The sequence below is a fragment of the Chrysemys picta genome, chromosome 4, assembly GCF_011386835.1.
Source record: "Chrysemys picta bellii isolate R12L10 chromosome 4, ASM1138683v2, whole genome shotgun sequence".
NCBI classification, from domain to species: domain Eukaryota; kingdom Metazoa; phylum Chordata; order Testudines; family Emydidae; genus Chrysemys; species Chrysemys picta.
Genome location: NC_088794.1, coordinates 112,995,304 through 113,017,753, shown reverse-complemented (window position 1 = coordinate 113,017,753; position 22,450 = coordinate 112,995,304). Strand labels below are relative to the sequence as shown.

Below are 22,450 nucleotides of genomic sequence, written 5' to 3'. Positions count from 1 at the left end.
TGGACATAGTGTTTGCCTTCACAACCTGCCTTTTGTGCAGTGTTGCTATGTGCTGCGAAACAGCTGCCACACCGCACCCCAGAAGAGGCTGTATTTCAGTGGTGAGTGAATAATCCCTGTATGTATGGTTTGTAAAGTGCTTTGCAATCCTTTGGGATGAAAGGCACATGGAAGGGTAAGAGTTTATCATTCTAAAAGTGCCTTGCCATCTGTGTCCCACTCTGGGGAGGGGTTGCTGCAGTTAGGGTCAGCAGACCTCCTCCCCCATTGAGCTGCAGGATATGCGGTATAGAAATGTCTCAGGCTTGGAAAGGTAAGGAGACTCCCTCTCTAAATTTCCTCCTTGGTATACCCCATGGGGAGCCCCTCATCATTTTCACTTTCTTTGTTGTCTGTGTCCCATACTCCACAGTGATTTTTCCAAGGGGGCCCCTGGAGCACGGGTTCACAGCTCACTGGTTACTGCTGCCCAAAACACCTACTCCCTTTCCTTTCTTCTCCCACACTATTCATCTGCATCCTTCTCCCCTCAACTAGTGTTCCTCACTTTTCCTTCACCCTTCTCTCTCTCCTGCCAGCATGGCTGCACAGAGGGCAGAGTTTTTTACCTTAGGCTGTGGTGGGGATGGAGCTGGGTCTGGCATGGCAGAGTGCAAAGTGCTAACTGTGGCTGCTCTGAGGTTGTCTATTGCTTGGCTTTCTCTGTTCTCCAGGGTGCTGGACAGAGTATGCTCCTTCTCCAGCTCTTCCTGGCTGCCTTTCCCCTTTCCAATCAGTCATGGTAATTCACCCTGGCACTGTTTGGCAGGGACTCTGTCTTGGCATCACGAACAGCCAGGGTCAGCTGTCAGCCTCGGAGCCATGAGTCTAATTCAATACAACAGATGTAGGTATTTTTTCCAAATTCCCTCTGGGCCACAGGATTAAAGTCTCTGTTCTCAGCCGGGGTCCCTAGTGCAGTCACTTCCCTCTGTGTTACACAACACCCCATTAGGAGGAACAGCACAAACAGATCCGTAGGGGCCCCTCCCCCAACCTGGGAAAGCCAGGGGGCCAGATTTCCAAAGGCTGAGGAACAGATTGTGTTAGTCCCAGGGGCTCTGGAATAGTTCTGCCTCATCCTTCCCCCCCCATGAAAGGTCTCTGCAGCACCCTACTGCCTCCATTCTAGCCAGGGAGGAGGCAGGATGTGGATGACGAGGTGTGTGAAAATACTGGAGCCGTATTTCCCATGACCTGTCTAGCTGTGCATAAACCTGAACCTCACACAGTTGGTGTGTGAGTGGCCAAGGTCCAGTGTGCCCACCTGATCGCATCCCTGGGCCAGGGCACCCACCTGCCTGCATGCTCATTGATCAGGAGGCTTCTGTATGTTTGTGTACAGCGAGTGATACTTGTGATATCTCCGTAGGAGCCCCAGTCAGGGAAGGAGTGGGGTGTAGCAAGCAGCACTGAAAGGCGGATTGATTTCCAGAAGCCTCCAGTGCAAACAGGAGGGAGATCGGGTATTGAAATAATCCATCACACAAACAAAATAACATGCTTGATAGAGACCAGAGGGGACATGCCCTAACAAGCTGTTCCCCAGAGCTGGGCTGCAGGACTGAGGAGACTTTGGTCTCTTTCTGCTGGCTGGGAGGATGAAGCTGGAGCTTGCTGAAAGCCGTGGAGGCTGCATACTAGGACATGTCTTTGTCCAGCTGCAGGCTGAGTGCGAAGTGAGTTGCTGCTGCTTCATCTGATTCTGAAACTATTGGGAGCAGGAGTAAGAGCACAGCTTGTCTGAACATGAGGCACTAGCCTCACTGATGGACACAGGGAAGTATTCAGTGCATTTCCATGTGCACACCGGGAATAAAGATTTAGGAGGATAGATGTCCACTCAGTCCTGTCCTATGCCTGAGGTGCTGCTGTGTTCAGCTCTGTGAGAGCCCTCCCCACCAGCTGAAGCTCCTTGCACTGATTATAGTACTTGCTTTAATGACAGAAGACCATAAATGAAGAGGCAGCTAAGTAAGTACCCAGCATGCCAATTTGGAGGTCTACAGGGCTGAAAAGGCTAGAGCTGATTCAGGTGAGCTGAGGAAGGAGCAGATTTTTGGCTATGTGACAGGCAAAGGAGCTGATGGTCCTTCATGTTGGGAAGTTCCTTGAGGAACTGTCCTCAGACCAGAAGGACCAGGCCCCATGACGGGAGAGATTTACCCCTGGCTGCCTCTGATTGTTCAGAACTTGGATGGAGGGCTTAAACAGCATGTTAATTCACTATCTTGTCCAGCTGCAGAGCGTTAGTCACTCAGAGTGAACCTCCAGGCCAGTGCAGATAGTCAGGGGCCAGCCCCAGCTTACTTCTGTGCTCTCTGGTGTCCTGCACAGTTCAGAAAGGAGTCGCACGGTCTGGAGACCCTCCTGATTTAGGCAGAGCCTAACAGGACAGGCACAGTTTCCTTTCCCATCTCCATTAAAGTGGTTTATGGCGGGTTCTCACCATCTGCCTTGGCCTGAGGGAGATCTGCTACCCCCTCACTGTGGTAATCGCCCCAGCTGTGGGTGGGGAAGGCTGATGGGAAGGCTGTTTGAGAAAGAAGTGCTTGAACTTGTAATAAAGAGAGATCCTGACCCAGTGGTGCCTCTGGCTCTGATGCCTACAGAAGGGGGGTCCTTGTGGTACCATCTGTCCACTATGTGTTGGCCTGTGGGGGGTCTCATTCCCACACATCCCTTCCTCCCCCTCTCCAAGGACTATTTATTCCTCTCTCCTGAGCTTGGGCTGAGACTGTGGAAGGGATCCAGCTGGTGGAGAGCCTGCCCCAGCTATGCAGCCTAAGTAAGAAAAGGGCACCAGAACTACAAGGAGGCCCCCCAGTGAAGAGAGGAGCACAGCACTTGTGTTCCCAGTGACAGCAAAAGGGCCAGCAGGGCCCTGTAGCCTAAGAACCTGGGACAGATGCTCTCCACCACCACAGGAAAGGTCCTAACAGGCTCATTGAAAGACAGCTGCTGGGTTTGGCCCCCATCAGGTGCCATGCTCAGAATGGCTGTCTCTGGGAAGTGAAGTGTGTTTCATGCCCAAGGTATCCTGGATTTACAAGCAGTGACAGTGAATGATAAGCATGAGGTGCTATTCAAACCCCACACCCAGCACATTTTTTAGCCAGTTTCTAGAGAGAGCAGGACTGAAGCAGGGTAACCCAGGAGCATTGTTGTCTTGCAGCAACATGAGTAAACCCCATCTCTGCTAATACATGCCACTAAGCTTGAGCTAGGATGCTGGGTTTGTGAAGCCCTTTTTGCTCGTTGGGTGGAATGGGCTAGTGACCATTAGGGTTCTTGTTAGTGTTTCCTGTCAGCATCTGGCCCTGGACCCGTCCTTTATTGCAATTTGTATTATCATAGTGCCTAAAAGCCTTAGTCAAGGTCCAGAACCCTGTTGTGCTAGGCACTGTGGCAGGTTCAGGTTAGCGGGGAAAGTTCTGCTTTTGAAAGGAGCTGCTGTGATTAATGACCAGGAAATAATGCCACCAGCAATGGAGATGCCCTGCAAATGCTCCCACATCTGGGAGGAGGGATAGTGGCCCTGGCTGTTGTGAGTGTCCTGCTTGCTTGGGATCCTCATGGGTTTTCACAAGCTCGAGGGAATGGGGCATCCCAGGTTTTCAGCCTGACAGAGGTGAGAGACAAATGCAGGCGCTTAGCACATCCATGGCTGCATCTCATAAATCAGATTTAAAATGCCAGAACCTGATCTGGGAAGGACTCAGCAGGGAGATGATATGTCTGTGTCATCGGCTCTTCAGAGATAATTAGAACCAGAGAAACATCAGGAAGTGAAATGGCACAGAGAAACTGTGGGCCTGCCTGGGAGAGTGCAATGTCTCTGAGCTGCCACTGGGGACAGTGGGGGTCCACAGTGTTCATGGGAGACAGCAGTGTTTGGTTTTTGAGGGGACTGGGAGGATTGCTTCTGTTGAATCTCCGAGGCAACTGAGCCTAAAGGAATAATGTCCTTATGCCCAGTGAAGGCCCCTCCCTCCACATGGACCTTTGGCTCCTTCCAGCAGGAAACAATAAAAACACTAAGGGCCCAGTTGCTCCATTCCTATGCTCAGCCAAGCAGGTGTGGGAAACTCCCCCTATTCTGGACTTGCCCTCTGACCTCAGTCATCTGCATAAGTAAAGCAACATACCTGGGCATTAGTGATAGCATTCACTGGAGACGCGACTGGGGTGTTTTAGTTGAGCACGGGTAGGGGTACTCAGGCCTGGGGTAACTGGCGTGTGGGTAAGACTAAGGTGAGTTAGCAGGTCTGTGTGCTGTGGGGGCCCAGGACTGAGAGCAGTGGGCTCTAAAGGAACTGAGGATATTCAGCAGATGTGGTGTGTGCAGGCCTAGAATAGGCCAGGGTGTGGCAGGTCAGGATTGAGGGGCACTGGACTGGTAGGGCTGTGTGGGGTAGCGTGCACAGATCCTGTCAGCAATCCAGCAGTGCAGTTAGTCCCTGAGCCTCAAGACCGGCAAACTCCTTTTCTCCCTCCATCTCTCCATCTGCCTCTGTGTGTTTAGTGTTCCCAGGTTTCCATGCTGTACAGGGGAGTCCCAGTAAAAGCCCTGATGTGGCTGGAGTGAGCCTGGAATGCGAAGAGTTAAATTCCTAAATGTGGCTCCAGTTCCTTGCAGACCAGAATGTCTGCCTGAGGGTTCCTGACTGAGTGGCTTGAGATGTTGGTTTCCCAGGTTGCTGCTACTTGTTGTTAGGGTCAAGTTATGGTGTGTGTGCACGTGAAAGGGAGCTTTGGTGCATGCACATTGTGCTGGACTCTATTGTACTGAACATGGCCTCCCCTTTCTCAGCTACAGCATGAGACAGGGCCTCGCTGGGAGAGGAGCGGCTCCCAGGGCCACCCAGAGAAGTGCGTGTAGAAAAGAAACCTCACAAAAGCTCCCAGCCTGGGAGCCCTGCATTCCTCTGCCAGCCTCTCAGAGGTGGATTGTTTCCAGCAATCTCCCTGGCAGGCAGGGAGCTTCCCAATACAATGAGTTTCCAAGAGGTTAAAGCTGCTCTGTCCTGAGAGAAGGGACCTGTCCCCCTGCTCCTTCCATTGTCTTGTCAGTGCTCCCCCTCCACTTTTGTATTCCTCTCCATGGCTCAAGGACAGAATGCCCTGAGGCCCCTCCTCCCAGGGAACAGGACTGCAAAAATGTGGAAATGGGCATTTTTAGCTCAAACAGCGACCGCTTGGTGGAAGAACCAATGCTGTATGTAAATCAAGGCAATGAGGTGGACAAGACCATTTAGGTTGTTACTCCATACTTAGGGGACAGGGCAAAATGGTGCCCTGCAATATATATACTAGTGCTTTTAAATGGCTCAAGGGAGGAGATGATTCCAAAATCTAATAGCTCTCATCAGCAGAGTTTTCTGGTATTTGCCTTTTCTTCATTTGCTGTTGGATCCAATCACACCCCTTCCCTCTGGGTGTTCACACCTTCCATGGGTTAGCAGGCTCCTACCTGAGGCATTGCTTAATGAGGACATTAAGAGAGCATTCTTCAACCATTCTCCTAAATAAATCTAGCCCATCTGCTAATTGTTTTGCTGACCTTTCTGGGTGCCCAGAATTGTGCGTTAGGTCATGTCTCACCACTGGGTCATGGAGTTGCCCTCTGCATAGCTGAGGGACCACCTTGACAGTCTGTTTATCTGTATGTTTCCTAGCAGATGCCTGAATAGTTAAAGTCCCTCTTGTCTGTAATATCCTTGCACTCCTCTATAGATGGTGCAGAAATTGCTCTCTCTCTCCCCCTGTAGTGCTGGGGCTTTACCCACTGCCTTTATTATTTGTTCTTTATCTTGTAGTTCACTGCTACCCTTCTCAGTAGTAGTGTATGGGATTCATATAGTATGTTCCCTTGGACCAAATATAGGCCTGGTGAAAATGCAACTTCACTGACTGAAGCTAGAGTGGGCACTGAGGGGAGCCACAATGAGGCACTGTCATCCCAAAATTCTACAAGCACAAGGGGCAAGAGTCATACTGGCCACCTCCTGGGGAAGGCAGAGGCTGGAGCTAGTGGGAAGCGCTTTCTTTATTTACAAAATCTAAATGGTGGCATCACTTCCCTCAGTGGTTCCCCCAATCCTGTAATGATACTCATTGGACACCAGCCCCATCTTGCTGTTGTCCCTTGGTCTTATGAAGTGTGATGTCACCATGCTGTCATTCCAGCCAGGTCACTAATGGCACCAGAGGCACTCTCAGCACTTAGCTCAGACCTCCTAGGTCAAATTGAACCAGATCAGTCCCAACATAAGGGCCACAACCCTCAATGAAGTCCAGTAGAGATGCATCCATTTACAGCAGGGCTGAGCTTGGCCCAGTAAGGATTCTCTGGCCTATATTTTTCTCCTTGGAAAGGAGTTAATTCTGGAGTCATAATAGGTATAGAGTCTCTAGCGTCTTCCTTCGGAGGCTCTCAAAACACTTTCAACCATTACTGCATTCAGCTCCCTGCCTGCTCTCAGGTCCATTGGGGTGCAGGAGCTTGTTACAGTGGGGGCTTGCCCCCCTTTCTTCCTGAAGTCTGTGAGTGGGGGTAGCCTGCTCCATGAACATTAAGCAATTTGTAAGGTATCAGAAATCTCTGGCAGAGGGTAGTCGCATGGGAATGAAACCTGTCTGACTTGGAAGGACACTGACAGCTGTATCCCAGCCTTCCTGGCTGCAGGCTCACCAGGCTTTGTTCGAGCAGCTTGTCCTCTGACACTGGCCCCAAGAGAGGACAATAGGAGATGGAATGACCTCCTCTTCAGCTTCAGCTGCAGGGACTGCCCTGCCCTTTGGCCTTGACTCTAGAAGGAGAGAGGTATGAAAGGAACTGGAGTGTCTGGCACCAACTCCCTGGAGCTCACTGTCCAGCCACTGCCCTCCCTGCTCCCCATCCTGCATCTGGGACAATTCCAGGCTGCTGCAGATGGCCTCAGACACAGAGGGAGCTAATGAAAGTCAAAGGATCAATTGGAGAGGGGCTGGCAGCTGGAGCAGGGGTCTCTGGAGGTGAGTCCCAGCTCTGCACAAAAGGGTTTGGTGAGTGTGGACAGCTTCATGAATGGAATGTGACCGGGGGAGGGGGGGAGAGAATATCCCTGCACAGTCCCCACTGCCTGGCATGGTCTGATGCCTGCAGTCTGGTCGGAGCATAGGATCAAGGCAAAGCCTGGGTGCAAGGGAGACTGATAGGGGAGCATACGGGTGTGATAGCTTTGCATTGGTTGTGCCCTCTCCACCACTGTGGAGAAAGGCCAGTGAAACTGTGCATTCAGGGATGCACCAGCATGGCAGGATGAGCGCTAGGCTTCAGGGGTCAGAGGGCATATCCATGCCTGCAAAGGGTTCTGGCCTCCTCCCAGGGAGCTGCATGGGTTTCCAGGCAGGCAGGACCCTCTGTGCTGTGGGCATTGGTCGGGGTAACATTTTCCCCTTCAAAGAGCAGCCACATTCCAGCCCTGGCCCAGGGATGTGTCTAGTAAAGTTAGCTGCATGATGCCTCAGGAAAATATTGCTATTGACAGTGGGTAACTTATTGCTAATTTTGCATCTGATCTGTGTTCCCAGGGATTGTCTGGGTGGAATTGTTAGCTCTTTGGGACCAGGACTGGGTCTCTGCCTGCATTCTGGGGACTTCTACATTGGCTGATTATTACTAATTGCAGTATATAAATATTGAAGTAGTGGCCAATGTGCTGGGGGGCTGTACAGAAACTTAGGAAAAAATGCTCCTCGCCCCAGAAAAATTAGTCTTAGGCCTCAATCCTGCAAACCAGCACATGTCTAATTTGGAGCCTCTGAGTTCCATTGAAGTCAATGATTTGAGGACCCTTTGAAGACACCCCCTGGGAGCCCTCTTCCCTATCCTGGTAAGAACAGTTCTTGGAGACCCTGAGCATTTTGCTCCCGAAGTTGGTGCCCCAGTGGCCATGATGACAGGTGGCTTCATGAGATATGTGGGGGCATTTTGTCATGGGGGCATCCGCTTTGTGGTCTAACTAATGCATCTCACCTGGCTTGGGTTGGAAGGATAAAAGGGGGTGTCATGAAATGAATCTGATAGGATGGCTGGCAGGGACTTCCTAAACGCACGCTCCCCATGTGAGCTATCTCTCATTCGATGGCCAGAGCTGATGCTGGTGGAGCTCTGCGGAGTGAGAGAGTGTTGGAGTGCCGTTCTAAGCCAGCTGGAGCACTGCGTTAATCAGACCTGCTCAAAAGATGTCTTAAAGCTACAATGCTGCAAATAGCCTTAATGGAGTTAGGCCCTTAGGTAACATGGTGGTGGAGCTGAATTGGTTGGTTTTAGACAATATCCCTAGTGTAGGTGTTTTTGTTTTTGTGTTTTTTTTTATTGTGGCCGTCTCCACAGCTGGAACCCTACAACCTGGTGGTGGGGAGAGATGTTTCACTGTCTAATCATTCTCACCTTTGGAAGGGTTTTCCTTCACTCTTGCCTTGCCCCATGCTTCAGGGTAAGGCTAACGCAGTATGTCTCTTCTGCCCCTCCCCCCTATTCCTCTTCTGTAGCCACTGGTGGCAGCTCTCCTATCTCTCTAATGCCTTTCCTGCATTCCCAGCCCCAGGAGAGGCTCAGAAATCTCTGCCCTGTTAAGTGGTACAGTGCGAGAGTCCTCAGCTTTGGGAAGGACACACTTGACCTTTGTCCCCTCCGAGATATGCTTTCCCTGGGGAGGAAGTTTTGATTCAGCCCTTGAACAAAGCCCTGCCTGTAGGGAGCAGGGGGCCTGACCCTGCCTCGGAGAATGATGGATGGGAGGGTGGGGGGGATCAGCTTCACCCTCAGTAGAGTGAAGTGACAAAAGGTCCAGTGACCAGTAAGCACAGAGGATCCAGCTCAATTTATCAAGTAGCACAAAGCCACCTCCCCTCCCCCATTGGCAAGAATAAGCCGCCCAGGATCAGTCAGATTGTCCCTCTGCCCAAGGGAGAAGCGAACTTGCTGGATAGGAGCAGATCAGAATGATGCCCTGAAGTTCCTTTCTTTCCTTTGTATCTGAAACCCAGTTCCCTTTTTTAGGGTTATCTCCTGTTCCACCCACGCCGTCTGAACCAATATTAACTTCTCCCCAGATTCTCCAGGCCCCATGGAAGATCCTGTGCTATGTCTAGTCCCAGTTCACTGCACCTGTAGCAAACTTGGCCCAACCATATCCATTAAGCAAACACATACCTGCCCAGTGTAACGTGAGCTCAACATCTTCATTTCTCCTAAGCAACTAGCAGGAAGGCAAGTGGGACCCATGTGCACACTAGCACAATTGTTCTCCTCTGTAACACACCTCTCCTTTACTATAGGTTGTGTTATGGTAGTGCCTAGAGGTGCCAGTGCAGACACCGGGGAGGAGAAAAGAAGTGCTGTTATTGCCATCCTGTAAATGGGGACCTGAGGCACAGAGAGGAGGTGTTTGAACCCAGGTGTCCAGTGCCTTACCAGGAGGCCACCCTCCATCACCGTGGGATCTAGGTGCCAGAGGTGCTATTTAGAAAGTAGCAGCTCAGCTTGGCCCAGGCTCTCTGTTGCACCTCTGAAAGGTTTCAGAGTAGCAGCCGTGTTAGTCTGTATCCGCAAAAAGAAGAACAGGAGGACTTGTGGCACCTTAGAGACTAACAAATTTATTAGAGCATAAGCTTTCGTGGACTATAGCCCACTTCTTCGGAAGAAGTGGGCTATAGTCCACGAAAGCTTATGCTCTAATAAATTTGTTAGTCTCTAAGGTGCCACAAGTCCTCCTGTTCTTCTTGTTGCACCTCTGACTTTGGCATTCCCTTACATGGAGCTGCTCTTGCTCATTGGTTTCCGCAGGGAAGCTCCTCCACAGGCCATTCTGTGCTTATTTGTGTAGTGCTGACAGTGCTTAGTGCTACGCAGTGTACATAATGCAGAAGCCGGTTCCTGCCTTGAAGCTGTCTGAACCTAAAGGAGAGACCTAGAAGACAGGACCTGCTGGGAGACCTATAGCATGGAGTGACTCAGGCTTATTTTTCATTATTTGTTTCATTAAAGTGTAAAGCTCTTTTCCTGTAGGAATGATGGCAGAAGTGGGTTTCTGGTAAGGGTTTGCATGAGAGAGAAGGTGCACCTTTTTCTATTGCTGCAGGTTGCTGAGTTCTGGGCTTGTTGAAGCTTTTTTATGGCCCATGACCTTTAGGTCTCAGCTACTCCAACACCTTCCTTCAGAGGATCTCAAAGCACCTTACAAACAAGTTAATCCTCCCAACTCTCCAGTGAGATAGTTTGGAATTATTGGTAAGCTGAAGCCCAGAGGTGGTAGTGATGTACTTAGTATTGCACAGTGTCGATGGCAGAGCTGGAGCTAGAACCCAGATCTCCACAAGATGCACTTAAAAACAAGGCTAAATATGCATCTCTGGAGCATCTCAAAGTAAATATAGTGGGACCCATTTATAGTCAGCTGGGTTATAGAGAAATGGGGAGGCAATTCCAGATAATTTAATAAGGATAAGGCTAATCCCCTGGTATGGCAGCCTGGTGTGTACAGTACTGCAGTCTACAGGCATTATCTTCACTTCCTGACTGAGCAGAGAAGGGAGAGGATGAGGAGAAATCAGGATGAAGTGAGGTGGGGTGGGGTGGGGGATGGATAGGGAGTGACTTCTGATGTGTGCAGTAACTGCTGCTGGCAGGGAGTAGACAGGAGCCAGGCTGGCATTGCTATAGCTGGGAATGAAGAGCTGTATCATCACTGCACTTGCCATGTTCTCAGACCTGGTATGAAGGGCATGTGCGCCCTGTTACAGTGCCACTCTGCTTATAGTAACCCGTGTATGGGGAGGGTGAACAAGTATGTTACTGGTGCACACATTGGGTCTAGCCAAAGGCACTAGGGGAAGGGCACAAATCAGTAGCCTGTAGATACGCAGCATGTTGTGGGTCCTGGCTATGTTTTACTCCAGCAACTAGTGGGTCTTTGAGTTTTTCATGTATATGGTAATTAAAACATCAGCTATCAGCTGTGTTTCTATAGCTAGAAATCCCTGGGAAGAGAGGAAATCCAGTAGTGTTACAACTAGTGTTCTAGCTTGCACCTGTGTCTGATTAGCATGGGTGTGACTGCACATGTTGTGACTTCTGAGATGCTACTGAAAGGGGAGAGGCTGTGCTACTGGAGAGGGCTTCAGGATGCCATATTGTGTCTTGCTCTCAAATCTCATGAGACGTTTCAACACTGAATTAAAGTTTCGTGTTTGAGAAGGAAACGGACAGATGGCTTGCAATCCTGCAATAACAAGGATAAGTAGATGCAATTCCTAGCAGAGCCAACAGCCCTTAGCTCCAGCTTGACACTGTCTCTGGTAATAGGTTACTGGGAGCCAGAGCCTAGACCATGGCTCTTTGGAGGTTGAGCGCTGCATGTAAATGATCAGGCAGACCGGGCCCATCTCCCCAGACACACCCCGCACAGCTGATTTGTTTACAATCCTCACCCATTTCGTTTCCCACAGTTGTTTTGCTACGAGTGCTGCTGCTGAATCAGCTCTTCTGGAAGTGGCTTCTCCTATCAGTGACTGCTGCTGGAGCTGGGGGACCCCACTTCGCTGAAAGAGGCTCATTGACGGGCTGTAGCGGGATTGGTGTCAGGAAGTGACTTGGACAGGCCATCTTGGCTCTGGGGGTTCCCTGTGTGTGAAGCCTAGCCCAGCCTGCTGTGGCGTGTAAGAAGGGCACTGACCATCCTTCCAGCCCTGCTGCTTCTTCCACTACAGAACTGAGACTAATTAGCTGCCATGTCCAGACTGTTTGAAAACATTGTGATAAATTTCCAAACATCTGTTTTACAAACCAGATGTGCGAGCCCTGTCTGTAAATTCTCTTCTGAAGAACAGGTGTGCAGTAATAACTCTAGCAGGAGCCCCAAAGCCAGCAGGGTCATCAAACTGCATATGAGTTTGGGCTGGTGCCTTCCCAATCATGCAGCATAGGAAAGATTTGCTGGGAGTGTTAAGCATGTTAGGTGTTTGCATGCCAATAACAGTTAAGATCAACACAGATTTGGTTTGTGGGAAGATTGAGGATAGGAATGAGCAGGACAGAAAAATCCACAGCCCCAAAGCACCCTGCTCTAATTTGGGGTCAGAGCACCTCCTGAAGGCTCTTTGTCCTGATTGCTAGGGCAGCACAGTGATGTCCATAGGTGCTTTTGGTTGGGAGGGCCCTATCACTCTCATGGATGGAGCACAGAGCTAGATTTGGCCAGCATCCTCCGTGGTAAGTGGTATTCTATATGGGCGTGATTCTGACACCTCCAGTGGCTGTGAGGTTTGGGAAGAGATCCTGTGTCTCAGATCTGCTCCCTGTTGTTTCTCGCCAGCAACTCCAACTCTGCTGCTGCAAGAAGATGTATGCTAAAGTGAGTCAATTTATTCCCATGTCCCCAACCCCTGGCAGGCCCTGTCCTGGAAATCTGGGAACTGGGATGTGGAGGAGGAAAATGCCTGAGCTTATGTCTTCTGTGGGGAACTGTACCTTTAAGAGGCTTGGGCAAGGGCTAGTTGGAACCCGTTTTATTATTATGCACAGTCTCATGTTACACAATGCTGATCAGTTGGAACTCGGACACTGAATGAAGTGGACCTCCATCAGATTCCTTGCCTTGGCATGCTCTTCTGCTGGGGCTGGATCCCCAAGGTCTGCACTGTTCTGGGGAGGAGCAGAGTCCAGCCCCAGGGAGAGAGTGAGATGTAGAATATGGATTGGCAGATGAGCTCCTGGGAAGGCAATGCAACACAATGGTGTGTGTGTGTATAAGTACTAGTGCCCACTGTTGAAAGGATTGACAGCCATGCTCCAGTGTCATCAAGTGACAGGTGGGAAGTGCTTGTGTTGCTAACCAGCTCCTGTTTGATATACACGAGCTAGGATGCAAGGAACAAAACAAGGGAGACCTAACTGTAGACCAAAACTGCAGCCTCAGGGTACCGGAGAGGAGAAAGCATGCTTCCCAGACCATCTCCCACAATGCCCCAAGATCCTGCACTTTTGGGTGGATTTAAACTCCTGATACCCATTGGGTGACAAATGTAGCCAGCCAGGCACTGGCAGTGATGCTCCTACATTCCACAGCCACTTCCGTAACCAGAAAGGAGAGAGCTGAGCTAGTGGTGGGAAGCGAGGACTGACTGAGAACAATAGGGCGGTTTGCAACCATGCCCCTGGAGCCCTTACATGCTGCATGGTAAGTCTTGAAGCGTGCACTACACCATTAGCATTTAGGAAAGCAGATGTGGAGGAATTAAGAAATGTAGGGTCATTTCAATTGCCTCTAGTCCTCCCCACGGAGGAGATGAAAGGAACATTAAATTGGGGCTGGGGAGGGACTGAGCCAAAGTGACAACACTGTACCCCCACCCACTGGAAGCCCCTAGATGTGACCTCCACACAGTTGGGGCTTTGCGGTGCTGCTCTCGTTCCTTCTGATCAACCCAAGACAAACTGCCTTTTGGTGCCATTACATGGAGTCAGTGCTTTGATCTCCCTAGGCTGTGTCCCTGGCTTCTGCGAGTGCCCTTCCCCCAGGCTGAGACAGGACAGAAGCTGCCCCACTCATTCAAGTGTAGCAATAGCTATCTGGGGATTAACCTAGTTCAGGCTGCATTGGAGTCCAGTGCTTTGGCTTTGCACTGATGTGCATTAGCAGGGATATCCCCAGTTGTGTCGTGATAGCTCCCCCCACCTCCCTGTGCTCTGCTATCTCTGGGGTTTGCCCCACTACACAATCCATGGCCTTAGAGTAGGGTACGTTGCGGGGCGGGGTGTTACAAGGAAGGTGGGGAGGGAATGTCCTCTATCCTCACAGCAAGTGCTGCCCTCTTGACTGTTAGCCCTAGTTCTGGCACCACTCCCTACTGTGCTGGGCTCGCCAGTCTCTCGGGAATTCACACAGTCACCTGGGCTATTAGCATTGCTTGTGTGCACTTGGCTGTGGAAAGCTGCCTAGTCAGCTGGACAGAAAAAAGGGAAGAGAGAGGAAGAAAGGAAAGAAAACTGTGAAAGGGATGGACTGTGAGTGTCCGAGCCCAGGACAGGGCCGGGGTAATGACCAGAAAACATTCTAGGCCATTAGGTGCAATTCAGAGCTGTGGTATGAATATCCCTGATTCCACCTCATATCCCTATTGTCAGGTTATTCAGTCATCTGAACCAGGGTGAGGGGTGGGGAGGCGGCTCTCATCTACATGGGAAATGAGTGCTGCCTCTCTGCAGCTTCTAGCCCTTCACAGCATCTGGTGACCAGACCCTGTTCAGAAGTGCAAAGTGGCTTTGCACCTCACATAGCAGCTGCCCATGTTTGCCATGTAACCTGCCATTTCTAGGTCCTTCATGCTAAGTCTAGAGTTAACTGTGCATGAAGATTAATCCATGGATAAACCATAACAGTCACTGGACCTTGTTTCAGGCCCTGCAGGAGTGTGATACGCACACAAGTATATAAAAGGGCAACAGCAGAACTCCTTCGCTGCTAGCAAGAGAGTCCTTTTGCATTACTGTGATATCGCTGGGGAGCTGGATCCGCAGCCTGTGAAGTCACAGCTGGGAAACTGGAAACCCAGCCTGGTGCCTCCACCTTTTATCCTATGGGATTGTAATATGCAAATGAACTACAAACTCCCTAATTGCATGATGACTGACTTCCTTACCTCTGATGTCACAAATCCACCAGCCAATAGCAATGTTGTTGTTTGCTCATCCCCAGTATTAATTTATTAACGAGCTCTTAGTGGCGACTCAAAATCACTCTGCCATTAATTGTCAGCTGAGATACTGGTCTGACCTTTCATGCTGCTGGTTCAGCTCCCAAATTGGCAGGAGATCAGCTAGGATTCTGTAGTGGGGGTGACTGATACTCCCAGGCTGGCGGAGTGTACAAACAAACTAAAACACCTGGTTAGAATCAACCTGCTGAAAATCCACATTGTCAACATCCAGCTTCTCTTTTAACCTGAACTGCCACGGTGGTGACTTACGCGATTCCCAATCTAAACCAAAATTGGTGGACAGCCAGGCTAAGTGTTTTACTTTAAGGGAACTGGAAAGCTGTCACTCCTTGTTTGGTAGAAGAGAAAAGGAATGAAACCGCTTTAATCTGAAGCTTGAGTCCAAAAAGTGGTGAATGGTGGTTTTGTTCTTGTTTTTAATAAAACTTAAGATGGTACTGAAGAAATTCAGTGGGTTTTTTAGAAAAGTTTAATATAGTGGAACAGAAGAAGACTTTCCACCTGGGCCCTGACATTCCTCCTGTTTCTTCTCTGTCACTGATACTTGTCCATCTTGCTTGAAGTCCTTGGGTCTGTTCTCTTCTGGGTGTTCTTGTTGCCTTGGAGAGCTGTGCCTCAAAAAACAGATGGGGAAGATCAAAGGGGCCAGGCTTCCACTAATACAAGCTGTCTGGGTTGCAGTATATCCTAAAGTTGGTTTCCTGTGCTCAGGCCTCTTGAGAGTTAAGGCTCATTTCCCCCTCCCTTCCCTCCACCTGTGCAATGAATATTGATGCTTCAAATGTCCTCTTGAGGCAGCCATCAGAATTAACACCCTACTGAGATGCAGGAAAAACAAACTCTTTCTGTCCTTTTCATGGTCCTTCTACAGGCAGCACAGAGACAGAGATGTGCTGCTGTTTGTTCTTCGTCATTTCTATATACATACCCTGCTAGAAAATGGGGAGCACACCCCTCTCTTGGAGCTATTGTTTCAGGCATCTTCTCTCTATACTGCATTGGTTACATTTGAGTCACATTCCAGCTGCTGGTGGGAATAGTCAGTGATGGAGAAAAGAGGCTTGAAATAACCATCAGTGTGATCATTAAACAGGGAGCCTGCTGGATTTCAAATGGCAGCCTCACCAGCGACTTTCACTAGCCATATCACATGGCAAACTCCTATCTGACTTGCTCTCCACTCTTGTCCCTAGAGGTCTCTCATCTGCTCCTGCTGCCCAGGTTTCTTCCTCCATTATATAGATATGTTTATGTATATTTTCTTGTGTTCTAACCTCCTTCACTGTGTGTGGCCTGAGCCAATGTTAATGTGAACACACATGTTTAGACAACAGTATCCCCAAAGTGCCTGGCCATGGGACACCCAAATGGTTGGCCTATGCCTCCTTCCTTCCTCCCTCTTGGAGCTGGTCCTGTTTAAGTGAAAGCAGAAGGAAGGCTGAAGCCAACAAACCCAGCTCATGACTAGGAGCTGCTGGACAGCTTTTCTCCTCTGTTTCCTGACAGCAGCCCATCACTGACGCATATGGCTAGTCTGCCTGCTGAGCCCTTCCCCAGGCTGGAGTGTGCTCTGGGGCTCCCAGAGAGCTGGCAAGCTCTCTTTGTGTGGAGCTATTCCCCTATTGCTTAGTAGTTGCCCACCTGCCCAGTGGGAATGTCGTGTTTCTAGTGGAACAGTATCCCAGAACACGCTGAGCTGTGTGTTTCATGGCAAAGTCAAGGGGCTGGAGTTCTATCCTTGGAGGCTTTTCTGGAGGCTTTATTGAGTCCTGAAGCTGTTTCTGCTGCTTGGTGATGTCCTCTCTGCAGGGTCCTGTCCAAATGACTCTTGGGCTTTCTTCATTTTGTACTTTTGTCTGCTTGCCGTGGCCCTGGCCGACTCCCCTGAGGTTGCATCTCCTGTCTCTGTGTGAGACATCTCTTCTCTGAATGGGCCCATAACATTTTGAATGTCTCTAATGGTGTATGATACCTACCGCACACTAAAGAAAGCTGAGGGTGAAGGTCTGAGTGTCTCCATTTTCAGAGGGATAAAACCTCATGAGATGTGTCATAAGGCTGATTCCACTCCCCACCAACAGTGCCAGCGTGGGGTGGGGTTCCACCAGAAGAAGTGCAGGTTGTGACTCAAGGCCCCCGTAGGCTTTCTCCGGCCCTGTACATAGTAAAACATTCCCTTTTTCCTCTCAGCAGCCAGCTCCCGAATCTGTGGAATGCATCCCATCTGCAGCGTGTTACGGATGTGCTCAGCAGTGGAGTAATAAGCACATGTGAGTTCTGAACCTTTCTGCAGAGAATGAAAAGGAGCTAATTAATCTAAGGAACATAGTGCCAGGAGCCACATCTGGGGGCCAACTGTCCCTGGGAGTGTGAATCCCAGGTGCTGTATAGCTTTAGAGTCAAATTACAGGGGTGATGCAGTCACAAAGGGCAAGAATGCAGTGACACTGAAATATATAAACCCTGTATGCCTGAGTCCAGGGCCAAAGGGACCCTGGCCTCCATCATCTCTGCCTTGAAGGGCCTCTCGTCCCATTGGTCTGAGGGCTAAAAGGGAATTGATTGTTCATGCTAATCCCTCCAGGGAAAATTGAAGTTCAGGATTGGACCTTGCCCTCCTCAGCTGGGAGGTGAATCCAGCCTCCATGTTCTTCCTGTCTTGAGTTCCCTAACACTTCATGCACCCACATCACTCTATTCTAGCAATGGGCTTAACTCTGCCCCTTGAGCAACCCCCTCTCCTGTGGGAAAAGGAGAATTGCAGCACCAGCACAACTACACTCTGCTTCATCTGTCCCCTATGCTGGTCTGAAGAACGCACTCATCCAGTGGTGTCTCCATGGTCAGTCTCATCCTCTGCTTCTTGGCAGCACATCAGCTGGGACTTGGAAAGCATGTGATTTGGTGGAGTGACCACCTAGGTCAGCCTCTGAGCTTGTTCTTTCTTTAGACACGGTCCCTCTGGGTTTAGGAGCTTTTGATTTCTGCAGCTAAGCTGAACTGATACCAAGCACTACTACCTAAGTGTTTGTCTACATGGGAAATTAAGACAAATAACTAAAGGTGTGAATTTAAAGTGCAAAAGTGAATTAAGCTAAAATGAACTAAGGCTGCTTTACATCTGTATGAGAGCATCCACACAGGGGTTTAATGTGTTTTATCTAACACACAAAATTCAGATCTTTAGTTAATTCGGCTTAGCTTCCTAGAAAAGCCCTCTGTTCCCAGCAGCAAATGGCCCAGTCACCAGAGATCAACTGTCAAATTCAGGGTTGTTGGCTTGCTTTCTCATCATCGCTCCACTGCTAATCTCGGCAAGGGTGTGATCTTGTGGGTGCATCACCCTGAACTGTCCAAGCTCTGCTGTCTGGGGAGTTCCTGAGAACTGAGCTATTTCGTGTTTGTCTGCTGAGCAGTGCATTGAAATCCAACTCCTGTTGCAATTCCCCACTGACTCTGTACTTCTCCATTTCTAACAGACAGGATGAGTATGAAATGAGTCACTGCAGCCGGAGAAGTGCCAATGCCTAGAGGGCAGCACATGGAGCCCTGCGCTGAATGTTAGCCTGCAGCGTAGGCTGAAACAACACTGCCTTTCGACCTGCACCTACCAACCGGCACGGCTCTAATCAAGGCTTCCAGTGTTTGCATAGCACCTGTGCTGGAGATGTGTAGAGAGGAAGAGCTTGCCTAAGCAAAATGGCAATAACAAGCCAGGGGGCCCAGCCTCATGCTCCCAAGTACCCCCACCACTAGCCCAGGGTGCCCACAAGCAACCCTGCAGTAACACACAGGTTTGTGTCTCACGCTCATGAACAACTCTAAATCAGAAATGGGGGTGCATGGCTCCAGAGCATCCCTACAATAACAAGCTAGTGTTTGCCTGTTTAACGATGGAAAGAGTTTAATGTCCAAGTGCTGAGGGGTTATTGTAAACAGGGAGTAAAAATGATTTTAAAAGTTATGCAAGCTCCCTGGGCCTGGCTCCACAGGAGCGTGAGGCGGAGGTAGAGGCGGAGCAGCCTGTGAGGTGTTGGAGGGATGGGACCATTAATAGCTTTGGTTGTTTTATACTTCTCTCTTTTACCTTGTCAGAAAGGAAACCGATCCCCTCACCCTCCTTAACTCTCCCTGACCCATTGGTGGCTCTGGGCTGGTGCTGGCACCCAAAGAGGTTTAATCAGATGGGTAAAGAGCAAATTTATTCTGTGATCCAAATAGGAGCAGCAGCGGCAGCACCTCCTGTGCTCATGCCCGAACATGGCAGGAGCTAGAAGAATGTCTGCAGTTGTTTCAGCAGAACCTAGTTTTCAGCAAAGCCTTGGGCTCTGGCTCCTTGTTTTCCAAGCCTTGTTTATGGCACTGATAATTCTTTAGTGTCAGGTTTAGACACTAAGCATTTTTTCCACTGCTGCATAAGAAAGTAATTAGGTGAAGATGGAGAGGACGTTCTCCCTTAGAACAAAGAAACCAGCAATGGCTTTTATCAGGCTGTGCTCTCTGGATCCAATAGCTACATACAGGCTATCACAAACTGCTTCCTGGACAGAGACTCAGACTCAGCTACAGAGAGGGAAGGGTTGATTGCGCATTGGAAAATCCCAAAGCACCCCTTGGATTTCCTCAACAAACGGCTTCATTGATAAACCAGCAACCGCCACCAGGGTCAAATGCCAGTCCAGCCAGGTCCCTTCACTCCTCTCAGACTTGGGTAGACACAGGTAAGTGCGGTAACTTCAGCTGCAACAGTATATCTCTTAGTCTCTCTCCCTGATAGTTTGGGCCAAAAAGAAAAGAGAAGCTCCTATGGACCCCAGCTTAGCCCATGTGTTTCCACTGCCAGCTCAATAACCCTGTAGTGGCTGGATGACAATCTAACATCCTGCACAGAGCACTCTGGTTTTCTCTGGCCTAGCTTTAAGATGAGATTTGAAGAGAGGATGTGACTCAAGGGCCTGTAGGGAGGGGGTAGGTGGGTAGAGAGAGAGCTGGTTTTCCTCCCTTCTTTGCCTGGTCCATCCTCCCTTGCCCACACCATAGAGAGCAGCAGGGAAGGGGCAGGAAGGAGACTAAGTGCAGGAAAGTGGTGGGAGCAGGCAGCAGAACAAGTGGCTAGGAAGAAAGTGGGGGAGTCTGAGAGCAGAAAGGTAAAGTGGAGTCAGGAGAGTTCTGAAAACGAGGAGCAGGCATTAGAATTGGCTGTAGAGCTGGGTGGGCAGCGAGGGTGGGTGATGGAGGGTCTGAAGGGGCTGTGTGTGGGGGTAACCTGGCCCCACTTCCTGGCCTGAGGGAGCTAGTAATTAGCTTTGCCGGCATAGGAGGAGATGGATGTTCAAGGACTAGGATGACTTTGAAGCTTCTGGCCATAGGCACAAAGTTCTGGCCCTGACCAGGAGCTCAGAGAGAGCAAAGAGAGGGGGAGGGCAGTGCTTAAAGTGTGTGTGTGGGGGTGTATGTGTGGGGGGTGTCCATTATTCTCTACAGCAATGAAAGTGACATACCATCTGCCTTCTCCAGCCCCCCCCCATCAATTTTGCCCCCACATCTGTTCCCCCCAGCACCACCTCTGCTCCTGGTGCAGCTCCAGCGGTTCGTCATACCCCTTTCCCCTGCCAGCGAGGGCTGCAGCAGAGTTGGGTTCTGCAGGAGGGAGAGGGGAGAAGCAGAGGATCCGTCCCTGTTGCTCACTCTAGAGGAGTAGGGAGCACGGCTGCCCTGAGCTATGGGCACTTGGGCAGCGCTGAAATGTGGCCCTGCAGAGACCAGGCTCAGCTGTAGAAATGTCACTTGTTGGGTTTGCTACCTCTTCAGACTTGGCTCACCTAAGCCTGCAGGTGGCCCTTAGTGCTGGGGTTGAGACAGCCACTGGCAGGGAGAACAGAGCGCTTACACTGAAACCAGGGAAGGAGACAGCTGGGACCTCTGCTTCCATCAGGAGGTGCCCAGGAGAGTAACTGGTGGTACTGAGAGCTGCCCCAGTGTCCTGGAAGGTGTGAGCAGCATGAGAAGTGGGTGGGAGGAGAAGTTCCCTCCTCACCTGTACAGAGCAGAGCCCCTGCTGCCAGTCTGTCCAGAAGCAGTTGGAGCTGGGTGAGGTGAGAGGCAGCCCCCTGCTGCTGAGACACTGAGGGAAGGAGGGTGCAGAGAGGACAGGAGTGGGTGAATGAAAGGAGCCAGTTGAGGTGAGCTGTTGTAGGGGGAGAGGGCCTTGCATTGGTAAGGCTGGTGATGGAAAGGGGAAGGGTCTGGATGCAGCTCCCCTGGATCTGCCAGTTGTGCAGAGGTCGCAGACCTGCCCAGGCCATCAGAAGAAGGTGGATGTTCAGGGCAGGGCGAGGCAGACTCTGGCATGAGCTGGCAGGAGCTAGTCCTGGGGTCCAGTGGGGTAGTTTTTCCCACTGGTGAGTCAGGTAGGAACAAAGTGGATATACAGGGTGCTCAGGTGACCTGCTGGGATTTGTTCAGATACTGACCACCCTGGAGCTGCAGTGAGGTCTGCCCCAGATATTCTAACTGGCAAACACCCCCAGCAGGGCCCGCCCAGCGGCACGTACCAAACAACACCCCTCTCCTCGTGGGCACATGCCACTCTCCTCCCTGCCCTCCTTGTGTGCTGAGATACGACAAGATCCCAGTATGCATTTAATAAGCTTGTGCTCGCAAGTGAGGAGAGAAGTCAGATCACCGCTAATACTGTGTGCTGCTGGAGCCTCTTCCACCACTGGATTGCCAGGCGAGGGAGTTCAGCTTCAGACTCTCCTGCGAGGAAAGTCTGTCCTTGTCTCAGTTGAGAGATGACCACAGTGAGCAGAGGAGCGGGGGGGTGACCTGGCGAGGATGCAGTCAGTTGGTAGAGCTGAGATCAGGACCCTTGGCTCTGTTTTCCTGCTAGATCAGTCCCATCTCTTGGGACTAGAGGTGGTCTTTTCAATCACTGACTAATTGAAAACATCAGCTGCTCACGTTGGAGGCAGACGAGGAGGAGGCTAGTGCTGCTCTTCTCCATCCTGCCTGGTACTTTCCCTGGCCTTATCTCCTGGTAGAAAGGCTGGTCTCGTAGCTGAAGGACATAGAGCTTTGGCTAGGCCTTTTCTGGCGTGGCACCACGGATGTGAAGATATTAATACAATGAAGCACAGAGCTGGGACTTGGGGGATCTAGCTAAGAGGCTGGTCCACTGTCTGACCTCGAGCAAGGCAAACTTTCCCCTCTCTGGGCTTCAGGTTCGCCCTCTGGGAGACGGGACTAACAGCCCTCCTGCCTTCCCCAAGTATGCGGGCTCAATGTGTTTGGGTTCAATCAGAAGATCCTAGCCCCTGTGGCATAGGGGTGAAGGGCCCTGGCCCGAGGGATATTCTGTCTCCGGGGATCCCCTATGTCCCCCTGCCTGCCACCTTTGCTGAACGCTTACAGCTGTTGTGAAATTCTAACACTTGTTGTGAGCTGGGGAAGCTGAGCCACAGGCTTGTTCAACAGCAGGGAGGCTGAACATAAGCTCTTTGAGCAGGCGGTGGAAGGGCCTCCCTCCCGGTCGCTCATGGGTTAATGTTTCTCTGTTGTAGTTTGTTTCCCTTTGCCAAAGTGGGTGTTGCTGGAATGTCTCCTCTGGTAAGGAGGGGGTCGAGCTGTGTCCTCTGCAGAGGGG

At 50.6% G+C, this 22,450-nt stretch overlaps 1 protein-coding gene across 2 annotated transcripts in view; it reads right to left on the bottom strand.

Moving 5' to 3' along the window:
• BBOF1 (basal body orientation factor 1) overlaps nt 1-22,450 on the bottom strand; it is a 1,057,902-nt gene that overhangs the window by 436,092 nt on the left and 599,360 nt on the right. The window lies entirely within an intron of this gene.